Consider the following 12,264-nt stretch of genomic DNA (forward strand, 5'->3'; position numbering starts at 1 on the left):
GTGTGCACCTGTAGTCCCAGCTGCTCAGGAGGCTGAGGCAGGAGAATCGCTTGAACCCAGAAGGTGGAGGTTGCAGTGAGCCAAGATCACACCACTGCATTCCAGCCTGGATGTCAGAGCAAGACTCCGTCTCCAAAAACAAGAAAACACAGAAGATGGCACCTGACCAGACTGAGGTTTGTGTAGGAGGTGAGGATAGAAGCTGTATTAGTATTAGTCCATTCTCACACTACTATGAAGAAATACCTGAGACTGGGTAATTTATAAAGGAAAGAGGTTGAAGTGACTCACGGTTCTGCATTGCTAGGGAGGCCTCAGGAGACTTACAATCATGGTAGAAGGCAAAAGAGAAGCAGGCACCTTCTTCACAGGGCAGCAGGACAGAGGGAGTGCAAGCCAGGGAAATGCCAGACATTTATAAAACCATCAGATCTCGTGAGACTCACTATCACAAGAACAGCATGGGGGAAACTGCCCCTATGATCCAATTACCTCCACCTGGTCTCACCCTTGACACGTAGGGATTATGGGTATTATTGAGATTACAATTCAAGATTAGATTTTGGGTATAGACACAGCCAAACCATATCAGAAGCCTCAGGTCTTTTCTTAAACCTAGTTAATCTGAAGTCTGTCCCCTACCTTCCCCAACCCCAACACCAGATTAACAAACCTAGAGCAATTCCTCCAAATCTCCATAAGTACTTTTCTGCCCTCAGTTAACTAAACTAGTAAATACCAATGCCCAAGTACCATGTGAATCTTAACAGGACCGTCCCAGAGACAACATGTACTGAAGCTGGGAGGACCATATAGTTTATCACAAAAATGAAGACATTTTTGAGACTGAAAGGGGCCCTATTAACAGTTATTCCAGGATAACAGGTATGAACTAGGTGTGTCCTGGCAACCTGAGACACAGGTTTAGGCTAAGTATAACCTAAAGGAAGGCCTGTAATGAAAAGATTCAGACTGAATGCTAACCAGTGGGGAAAACATTGGGGGCAGTAGTTCCTTGATGTCCCTCAATCCTCTCCACTAAGCAGTGACATGGGCTTAAATCTGGGGCCTAGTTTCCCTAAGCTGAGGGAGGCACTGCCTGACAGTGGACTGTAGGAGTGGGGGATGGTTGCTCTAGCAACAATCACAGAGGTCCCTTGGGAATTGTTACCAGGGTGAACTCACCAGCCAGGGGAATACCCCAGAAAGAGCTGCCAGTGGGAGGAGGGCCAGCCTCACTGGTGATTGGAGTCCAGCAGTCCCACTGATTGGGAATGCTAAGCCAAGCCCATGTCGTGCTTCGCTGATGCATGGCTGGGCTGAAGAAAGAGCTCTTTGAATTGTTCATAGAAAAGAGTGGTGCCCAAAAGGCCAGGGCTCAAGAATGAGGCTGCCTCAAGCACAGTGCTTGGCAGTACACCAGGGCTGAAAGGTACAGCGAAGTCCTCCCAGAATCACTTCTCGGAGCAGGGATTTGCGTCACAGACTGGCCACTGCAAAGACAGATGGGAACTCACAGATTTTGTCTATGTGTTTGTGGTTCACTGCTGATGGACGCATGTCAGAAGGCACCTGAGCCTTGGCCCAGCCTTCATGTGGAGGGAAAACCCAGACCTGTGTGAGCAGCAGGTACCTGAAGCAAGAGAAGCAAGGCTGTGCCTCCAGGGCTTTGTCAGAGGCTCCTTGCTTCCTGGAATCCAACTGCATAACTGGGAGCCAGAGGTCTTGGTGGCTGGATGTGGGTCTAATCCTGGTTCCATGGCCTCCCAACTGAGTGAATGAGATTATAATGATAAAATATAATTTACTGTGTACCCAGCACTACCCTAAGCACTTTGTGTTTCTTATCTCATTTGCTCTTCACAGAAACTCTTGGTTCTATTACTATCCTCAATTTCTAGAGAAGAAAACTGCGGCATAGGATAGAGTTGATTTGCCAAAGTCAGGACGTGCACCTGGCTGTGTGAGGCTAGAAACTGAGCACCGGACCCCCATCCTACACTGCCTGTTTCATGAATTGTAAAAGGGGGGATAAATGTAGCACCTCCTCCCTAGGGTGTTGTGATATTCCACTGGGATAATCCATTTACAGCATGGACATGGTGGCTGCATGCGAAACAATGGGAGCTACTGTCAGTTTGATTAGTTCTGGCCTCTCTGCAGCCTTGCTACTCTCTGTTTCTTCTCAGCAGTCTTCAGACAATTTTCTTTTCTTCTCTTTTTTTTTTTTTTGAGATGGGAGTCTCATTCTGTCGCCCAGGCTGGAGTGCAGTGGCGCAATCCTGGTTCACTGCAACCTCTGCCTCCCCGTTCAAGCAGTTCTCTTGCCTCAGCCACCTGAGGAGCTGGAATTACAGGTGCATGCCACCATGCCTGGCTAAGTTTTGTACTTTTAGTAAAGACTGGGTTTCACCATGTTGGCCAGGCTGGTCTCAAACTCCTGACCTCAAGTGATCCACCCTCACGGCCTCTCAAAGTGCTGGGATTATAGGCGTGAGCCACCACGTGCAGCCTATTAAGACAATTTTCTGTTTGAACTTCACAAGACTTTCAGCTTCTTGGGTTGGGACACATTGTCTATTTGTTGTGTGTGTGTGGAGAACACTGGGCAGCAAAGATCAAAACTCTTAGGGGAGAGGGGCAAGAGAGAGCATATGAGGGGATTCTCCTCTCCCCTTAACAGTATTCCAGGATTCCTTCACTGATTGAAGTTCAAGTTTGGTTCTCTGAGCAAAAATTTAGAGAAGTGCCTTTATGCGTTTATTTAACTTTAGAATAAACATCTCTGTAGCAATAACAACAAAGTGAACACTCCTGGTTTTGTTCTTTCTTTTTTTTTTTTTTTTTTTTTTGTGGCTCTCATGCACACATGGAAAAACAACACAAAACAAAACCAGATGAACTGAAACCATTTCTCTGTCCAAGACTCCCATATGTAAGAAAAGGAAAGATTTTTCCTTCTTGGGCAGGGTTAGATGGTGTTGGTGGAGGGGAGTTGGGGGGAATGGTTCCACCATCCTGTTCCAAAGCTCCAGTTCCCCTCCAATACCAAAGCTGAGTTACCCAAGAGAAGCCCCAGGGAAATTTGCTCCCTGTATACCAAGGGGATTCATGAATCTCCCCTCAAGGTAAAGATCATCAAGGATGTGCCCAGCCACTCTGTGGAGAGAAGCTGCTACTCACAAAGAACATGCATGGTGGATTTCCAACTTGGAACTTATGTGTGGGGAGGCTCTGGGACTCCTTCCTTTATTCTTTTTCCAGTCCTATTAGTCTCAGAGGCATGATGTCTGGTCACTGAGGGAGCTGCAGGCCCAAGGACCATATCTGCTTACACTTACCCACAGTGTTTTACTTGCTGTAGCCTGGATGTCAGCATTCCAGGACCACTGAGGGAGGGACAGAGCAGAGAGGGCTGGGTCAAGTGGGCTGCTTCCAGGAACACCCCAGGAGACCTGTGGAGAGCTGGGCTGTACTAGAGTCTGGGCACAGCAGCTCTTCTGAACTGTAGACCCACTCCCTCCCTTTAGTATTGTCCTGGCTGTGTAGGCTTGAGGATTAAAGGCATGAAAAGAGTTCACAAGCCAGTGGCTTAAGACTTCTCTTGATGTTCCCAGACAGCTCTGTTCAGAGGCATTAGTTGTCAGAGAGAATACTCTGCAAGATTTGAAGCTGTGGCATGGTTTGCTCATCCAACCTTCTTTACTCCCATATTCAGCCTTTGCATTTGACAAGTAGAGCTGATTTGCCTTCCTCCAAAAATGTCCATGGAGAGGAGCAAAGAAGACCTAGGAACAATGAAGGGAAAGGGAAATAAAAGAGGGGAAAGTCAATACCAAAGAAACGGGTTAGGAAATTTTCCAAGAAAGGTTGATCTGAATGAAAAAAATCACAAGTTTTGTTTTTAGAGCAGATAATGTATCTCTGTGTGTGTATATATTACAGCCTCACTTACAAATGCCACAGGGGGCTGGGTGCGGTGGCTCACGCCTATAATCCCAGCACTTTGGGAGGCCGAGGAGGGTGGATGAACTGAGGTCAGGAGTTCCAGACCAACCTGGCCCACATGGTGAAACCCCATCTCTACTAAGAATACAAAAATTAGCCGGGCATGGTGGCGTACGCCTGTAGTCCCAGCTACTCAGGAGACTGAGGCAGGAGAATCACTTGAACCCGCGAGGCAGAGGTTGCAGTGAGCTGAGATCGCACCATTGCACTCAACCCTGGGCGACAAGAGTGAAACTGCCTAAAAAAAAAAAAAGAAATGCCACAGGGAATTTTGCTTTTTTTGTAGTTCCCCAATTTCCCTTTCACTCTGCCCACTCCCATTCAACAGAAAGCTTCAGTTTGGTTTAGACGAATGCAACACGAAAACTACGACACAGCCATATTACATCAACTTTCATAAAGCCAGGTGGGTGGAACTTAACACTTCCTGGTGAGAAGGACTTTGTAGGGTGAGGTTCTTGGACAGCTGTTCCAGGGAACTCCTGGGAGAAAGATCTGGTTCACCCGAGACTGGTGGAAAGCAACCTGTGCTTAAAACGTGCTTTCAGCCAAGAAAGCCAGGATTTGACTAAGAGATAAGCATGGACACATTTGACCCTTTTGTGTCTTTCATTTGATATTAACATAGCTAGACAAGAGAGAGAAGGGTGACCTCAAAGTGATAAAGGTCTATTTCCTTTAGAACTAGAGGACTCAAAAATCTCTTTGCTTTGTTTCTGCCTGGAAGACAAGTAGAGCTCATTCCAGTTCTGTAAAAGGTCACCAAATACCCTGCAGTCTTGTTGTAATAACTTTCTGTGAACTTGCTTCAGAGGAAGAAAACACACTGTTTAATAATACTGACCAAAGACACCTGGGGTTGTTTTCTGCTTGTTGTTGTTTGTTGTTTTATTTTGCAAGAGCGGATAATGATCAGTTTAGAGTCTGGTTTCCCTGGTGCCAAAAACAAATCCTAGTACCTCCTGTTTCTGGCTCAGCTGTCCCCAGCCGTCTCAAGTGATCCAGTTGGAACACAGAGAACAGAGAACAACTGACTTCCCCTTCCCCTGGGTGGTGCCGTTAGAGTTCTTCCCCAGATCACACACAGTACCTGAGACTCTGCCATGGAGGAATCCACTCTGGATTCTAGTCCCCAGCCCGAATTTCTTCACAAAGTAGCAATAATTAGTTCCTAGGGCACATGGTGCTTTGCAGTCTGCACAGCTGAAATGGTTAGTCACAAGATGGTTTGTAATTTTAAATATACCTGTGCCCCACCCAGATTTCAACACATTAGTAATTATTCTACTCCTACAACCTGGTGACTGGGAGGAAGGAGAGAAGAGGGGTGGGGATTCAAAAGAGCAGCTGCAGGGCTCAGATCTGCTGTCCCCTGCTTGCTAATAATAGCTCCCATTTTAGCCAGCGCTCACTCTGCCAGGTATGTGCTAAGCACTTCTCCTTTGTTGCCTCTAATCCCCGAGACAGTTCTGAAAGATGCAGGTGATTCCGATTTTGATTATGGGGACACTAAGGCTTTGAGAGTTGGAGGAATTTGCCTAAACTAGCAAAGCCAGTAAGCACTGAAAACAGGTCTGAACTTCCTTCTGATTCTCAAGCACTGCGCTTTTCATCCTCACACTGTACTGCTGCTTCAAGCTGATGAATTTAGCGAGAGTGGGTACCAGGAAATGCCAGTGAGACAGGAAGGGAACAACTGCCAAAATGCCAAACCAAAAGGGGTTTGAAATCTGAGAGTTGGCAGTTCACCACCACTGCAAAACCACGGGGCCGCATGGAGGTGTTCGTGGGACACTGAGTGGTGTCACTAGCAGCGGACTCTGCGTGCTTACTTAGAGCATAAAAGGATAGCACACTTGGCGATTGCCTGACATGAACTCAGTTTGGAAATTGCAGAGGTGTGGAGAGCCACGGATGGGTTTTATAATTTATTCTAATGTAATCTCTGTACTAAAGGCTGTTTGAAAAAAATAATGAAGTTGATGTTGCTTAAGTTATATGCAAATGTAAACTTGTCTTCCTTCAAGATGTTTGGAATGGAATGAATGCCCTTCCCCTGGGTACCTCCCAATACCTACCCTCAAAAGAGCTCCAGTAAGGCTTCCTTATCCTTCCTCGCCCTGCTGCCTGCACTGCTGCTGCAGGTGTCTCTGGGTGATTGTGGGGGAAACCACTGTGGTTAAGCACCAACACCAAGACATGGCACCAAGCTATCTTCTCCCTCACCACACAGCCAGGCAGGCTGCTTGGTGGATTTGGGGTCGCCCTGTCTGTCTGTCTCTGCCTGATAGTTACATTTCTCTTTCATCACTGTGTGTTTGGCAGTGGAGGAACCTAGAGCATTACATACATTTTTAAAACCTTGTTTTTTTCTCTTACTAATCTGAATGGGTAGATGAAAATTACATACATTTTTAAGAGAGCACTTACTATATGCCAGGCATTGTTCTAAGTCCCATACACATCTTAACTCTTTTATCCTCATAAAATGGCACAAAGTGGGTAGCATTATTATCTCCATTTTATAGATGATAAAAATTGGGGCCCACAGAAGTAACTTGCCCATGTTACGCAGCTGATGAGTAGGAATCTAGGCTGCTTAATCCTTCGTTTCTCTGCCATAGTGGTTCTAGTGTGAGTCAGAGTGTTCGTTCAAACATCTCTTCCTGGGCATGCTAGCCCTATCCATGGTTGGGTTGCTGCTGCTATAACTGGCTCTTGGCTGCAACACTGAAATTATATCAGGTTCCCAGGTGAGCATGTTGCTATTTTAGGTGGTCAAGGATAATATCACAGAGTGCTGTTGATATTCTCCACAGGGTGGCTCTGAACGATTCACCTTCCACTGGGACACCCTCTTCACTTGCTTTGAATCTGGGCGCTGTGACTCAGTTTCTAAGGTTATCAACTACGGGTGCTAGATACCTTTGGTGGCGTCATTGCCTATTCGTAGAACATGCCATCAGCCATCCTGGAAAGGCACACAGCAGAACACCATAAGAGGAGCAGTATTTGGGGTCACTCCCCAAATGACCCCACAGGGACATGCCAATTCCAGAGCTTAAGAGGGAACTTGGAGGGAGTGAGGATAATAATAGCTAATGCTTATTAAGCCCTTACAATATGCCATCTCTGGTCTAAGCACATTCTGGGAACTACCTCATTTAATCCTCACCTCAACCAGCTGATGCAGATCCTATTATTATCCCCCATTGGCAGACGAAGAAAATGAGGCACAAAGAGGGGACGTGATTTCCCACAATCACCAGGCTCATAAACAGGGGATCCAGGATTCCAACACAGCCAGCAGCTTCAAAGATTGGGCTCAAACATGGTGCTACAACCAACCCCTGAACCCATGTCCTTCCCTGCGCTTTATTTTTGGGAGATGAGGACTTTCAGCTATCTTACTGCCATCTCGTTTTCAGCCTTGAAGGAGCCCTTGGAAATAAAGTGAAAAGAAAACTTGGCCTGAAATAACTGCCGAATCCCAGTTAGGGAAAAAGATTGGGAGGAGAGAGGGTGGGGACAGGATCTAACCAGGTTGTAATTCCGTAACTGATGTCTCTAATTGATCACTGAGAGGAAGAAGCAGGAATGGCCTTCTCAGTCAACATTCATGGTGGCAGGAGAATCCAGGATTTGTTCTTTGACCTTCTTGTTCTGGAAATGAGACTTCAGCCCTGTTCGTCCTTTGGCTCCCACACTGACCCTACTGGACTCTCCTTCTTGCCACCTGTTGCTGCTGTTTGCTCACCCCCATTTCTAAGACACTGACAGGAAGGAAGGGTGTCTCCCAGCTGGCAGCATAGGTTTCATTTTAGCATCTGAAAAGCTGAGCATCACCACTCTGATTGCTGTTAATTATAACATGAGTACTTTATTTTGGACGATGTTTAAAAAGTTATGCAAAGGCCAGACACGGCCAGGCATGGTGGCTCATGCCTGTAATCTCAGCACTTTGGAAGGCCGAGGCAGGCAGATCACCTGAGGCCAGGAATTAGATACTAGCCTGGCTAACATGGCGAAACCCCATCTCTACTAAAAATATAAAAATTAGCTGTGTGTGCTGGCACACACCTGTAATCCCAGCTACTTGGGAGGCTGAGGCAGGAGAATCGCTTGAACCTGGGAGGCGGAGGTTGCAGTGAGTCAAGATTGTGCCACTGCACTCCAGCCTGGGCAACAGAGTGAGGCTCCATCTCAAAAAAAAAAGTTATGCAAAGATATTTGCAAATATTATATCTGATAAGGGATTAATATCCATAATATATAAGGAATTACAATTCAACAAAAAAAAAATTGGATTAAAAAATGGGCAAAGTGTCCTTCACATGTACCCCTGAACTTAAAGTAGAAGTTGGAAATTTTTTTAAAAAGGGCAAAGTAGTTGGGTGTGGTGGTGCATGCCTGTAGTCCCAGTTACTTGGGAGGCCAAGGTGGGAGGATCACTTGAGCCCAGGAATTCAAGGTTGTAGTGATCTATGATCATGCCATTGCACTCCAGCCTGGGTGACAGTGTAATACCCCATCTCTGAAAAAAAAAATGGGCAAATAATTTGAATAGACATTTCTTCAAAGAAGATACACAAATGGCCAATAAGCATATGAAAAGGTGTTTAACATCACTAGTCACCAGGGAAATTCAAATCAGAACTATAAAACCTGTTAAGATGACTGTTATCAAAAAATGAAAAATAACAAGTATTGGCAAGAATGTGGAGAAATCGAAACACTTGTGCATTGCTGGTTCAAATGCCACCTGGTTACAGTCACTGTGGGAAACAGTTTGGCTATTCTTCAAAAAGGTAAACAATTACCATATGATTCAGCAATTCCACTTCTAGATATATATCCAAAAGAATTGAAAGCAGGTATTCAGAAATTGTACACCCATGTTCATAGCAACATTATTCACAATAGCCTAAAGGTTTTTGAGAAACAACCCAAATGTCTATCAATAGATAAATGGGTTGACCAAGTGTGCTATACACATAGAACAGAATATTATTTGGCCGTAAACAAGAATAAAGTACTGATACATGTGACAGACAACATGGATGAACATTGAAAAAATGCTCAGTGAAATAAGGCGGACACAGAAACACAAGTTTTGTATGATTCCACTTGTATGGGATACCTAGAATAGGCACATTCATAAAGACGGAAAGTAGAACAGATACCCGGGGCCAGAGGGAAAGGAGAAATGGGAAGTTATTGTTTAATGGGCATAGAGTCTGTCTGGGATAATGAACAAGTTTTGGAAATGGATAATAGTTGCACAACATTGTCATGTTAATGCCAATGGATTGTACACTTTAAAATGGTTAAAATGGTAAATTATGAACGTTTCACTATAGTTTTTAAAAATCACCAAAAAATGGTATGTAAAAAGTTCTGTGGGGTTTAATCTTTTAGCAGTTCATAAATCCAATAACATTTGCCACAGCTACCCTACAGAGAGGCATACTATGTGAACACCACACTTGGCTTTCTGAGCTGGAACTAAAAACACCATTACTCTACTCCTTGGCGTTTCCCCAAAGTGAGTCTGTCCACACATGGTTGCTATTGGACCCTACCTGTTGCTACTGTATCACTGTGCTGTGTTACTAAGGAGTGTGATACCTTCTGACTTTCAAAGCACTTACACAGTGAATAATACCACTTTTGTGCTCCTTGGTATAAGGCCACATCTTCAAATACTTAAGCATTTTTTTTTAAAAAGAGTGAGCAAAGGATTTATCTGGCTAGAGTTTAAACTCCAATCATTATTTAGTCAGGGACAGAGCCAATTGTAGTGTTTAAACGGCATTATTATTTAGACAGGGACAGAGCCAAGTTTACAGAATTCTGGAAGGCAAGCTTAACCTCAGGGTACCTTAGCAGTGTGCTATGTGCTGGTCCTGAGCATTTAATCCAGAGCAAACTGGTCATCCATTTATCACCCAAGTTTTCTCTGTAAACTGGAAATAAAGAGATGGATAAGGCATAACTCCTGCTGTCTGTCATGAGGCTGAAAGTGTAATACAGGTGTAGAACTAATGCGAATAGGGTACAATAAGTGTTAATCTGCACATGTTCAAAGTGTGTTGGGTGACTGGGGTCAGGGTCCAGGGCAAGGTCACAGAGATGAGATGGCATGTAAGCCACATCCTGAAGGAAGAATGGAGTTTTCCAGGCTGACAAAACACAAAACAGACTTCATGTAGAAGGAACTGCATATGCAAAGCCTCAAAGCACAGCAGGACGTGACACCCAGAAAAACACAAGCAGCCATGTGTGGGTAAAGCAAAGGCAAGTAGGAGAGTGGCAGATCCTGAAAGGACATAGGAAGAACTGAGATTTCATCATAGCTCAATGGGCAACTATTGAAGGGTTTTAAGTGTGGAAGGGGCCTGGAGGGGCATGATCAGGTTTTCATTTCGAAAAAGAAATTTAAAGTCTGGTGGATGGATTTGAAACTTGGGACAAGGAGACTAGTTTGAAGATTGTCAGAGGAATCCAGGTGAGAGGTGAAGAAAGCCCAGGTTCGAGAGCTATTTCAGAGGCAGCAGAGACAAGAATTGTAACTATTTTACTAGATTGAAGTTCAAAATGAGGTCACCGTTCTTTTCATCTTGGAATTATAGCATAGTGAAGCCCACAGAGCTGAAGGGCAGCTGGTTCCTCCTGTACCTACTTCTTGTGGTCAAGCTGCGGGAGCCTCAGCCTTGCCATGGGAATGGGGCCTGTAGCTGCTTTCTCTCTCCTTCCTCTTCTCTAGGGCACCCTTACTCAGCCTTCCTAAACTATTTGAAGACATGGCCTTTAAATTTCCTGTTATCTTAATTTAATTTTATTTTTTGACTCAGTTTTATGAGTACTTCAAAAATGAAGAAAGAATAAGGAGAGATAGTAAAGAATGTTCCTCTCAGCCACCCTGCGTCCACCCATTTCCCACCCCAACTTGCAAAAGGTAACCTCTGGCTGGGCCTGGTGGCTCAAACCTGTAATCCCAGCATCTTGGGAGGCCAAGATGAGCAGATCACTTGAGCCCAAGAGTTCAAGACCAGACTGGGTAACATGCGGAAACCCCATCTCTACAAAAATACCAAAATTAGCTGGACGTGGTGGCTCACGCCTGTAGTCTCAGCTACTCAGGAGGCTGAGGTGGGCGGATCTGTTACTAGTCTCTTATGTATCCTTCCAGGGATTTTTGTAAACCTATAGTCAAGCAAACATGATTTTACGTTCTTCTTTTCCCCTTTTTATTTCCATTCTTTCTTGGGGGCAGTGGTCCTTCTTAGGATCAAGTTAGGAAACCCTAGGGGAACTCATTCAGACCTAAGGAGTCAGTCCTGGTTGCCGTTGTCTATTACTAAGCCCTTTTCCTCTGCAATACCTTACAGTATAAGGGCCCCAAACAAAAAGCCTTCCAGTGGGGCGAGGCCTGATTGCCTCAGGAGGCCCCACAATGGCCGAGGCCTCCATCTATCGCTGGACCTACTGAAGTAACTGAGGCACCCATGCTGGCCTGCACCAGACAGTGTGAGTGAGACCCTTGAACACAGTGGAAATGCAGGCATCACTGAGGCGCCCAGCCTCAGGCCGAGGACACAGTGCCTGTGCCATGGTTAGATGTGACTCCTCCACAGCCAGGAGGGTCTACGTTCTCAGTGACGACTCTTCCACCACATTCAGGCACTTTTCCCAGGTACGGCCATGGGGGAAGATGGCTGGGCACAAGGGACCAGCTGCATGCTGCTCCTGGAGTCGGCTCTCCAGGACAGGCCTCAACCTTGAGCCTCTTCAGAAGCACTGCTCCTGTTTCTTGCCAGCCGGTCTCAGCCCAAGCCACCCAAGTCTGCACCCCCTGAGTACAGCGGAGATATTACATTAACTTTGAAATAAAAGGAGAGACTCTAAGAATCACTGCTTTATTCCAGAAGCTTCTTTTGCTTCTTGCAAACATGGGTGGCTTTGGGAGGAGTGCCAGCACACCAGATACCAGAAGCACCTCAGCCCTGAGGTCTTGGGGACATAGATAGGTTCTTCATCTCACATGATGGAGGCTGAGCTCTTTTTGGTGGGTAAAGTGGATTGAAATAAAGGAGGAGGGCTGACAGGAATTTGAGACTAGCCTGGGCAACAAAGCAAGACCCCATCTCTACAAAAAATAAAATAAGGTTGGACATGATGGCTCACGCCTGTAATCCCACCACTTTAGGAGGCTCAGGCAGGAAGATTGCTTGAGCCCAGGAGTTCAAGACCAGC

The 12,264-nt window shown here is 45.5% G+C and overlaps 1 protein-coding gene and 1 pseudogene across 1 annotated transcript in view; both read right to left on the bottom strand.

Annotated features, from left to right (window-relative positions):
* AZIN1 (antizyme inhibitor 1) overlaps positions 1 to 391 on the bottom strand; it is an 87,855-nt gene extending 87,464 nt beyond the window's left edge. Inside the window, exon 1 of the mRNA XM_011983499.1 lies at positions 328 to 391. The gene's annotated coding sequence lies outside the window, so the exon portion shown is untranslated. The remainder of the gene's footprint in view (positions 1 to 327) is intronic.
* Positions 1 to 12,264, bottom strand: part of LOC105542127 — a 51,944-nt pseudogene that overhangs the window by 17,382 nt on the left and 22,298 nt on the right.

This window comes from Mandrillus leucophaeus, unplaced genomic scaffold (genome assembly GCF_000951045.1).
Source record: "Mandrillus leucophaeus isolate KB7577 unplaced genomic scaffold, Mleu.le_1.0 Scaffold250, whole genome shotgun sequence".
In the NCBI taxonomy this organism is placed as follows: Eukaryota; Metazoa; Chordata; class Mammalia; order Primates; family Cercopithecidae; genus Mandrillus; species Mandrillus leucophaeus.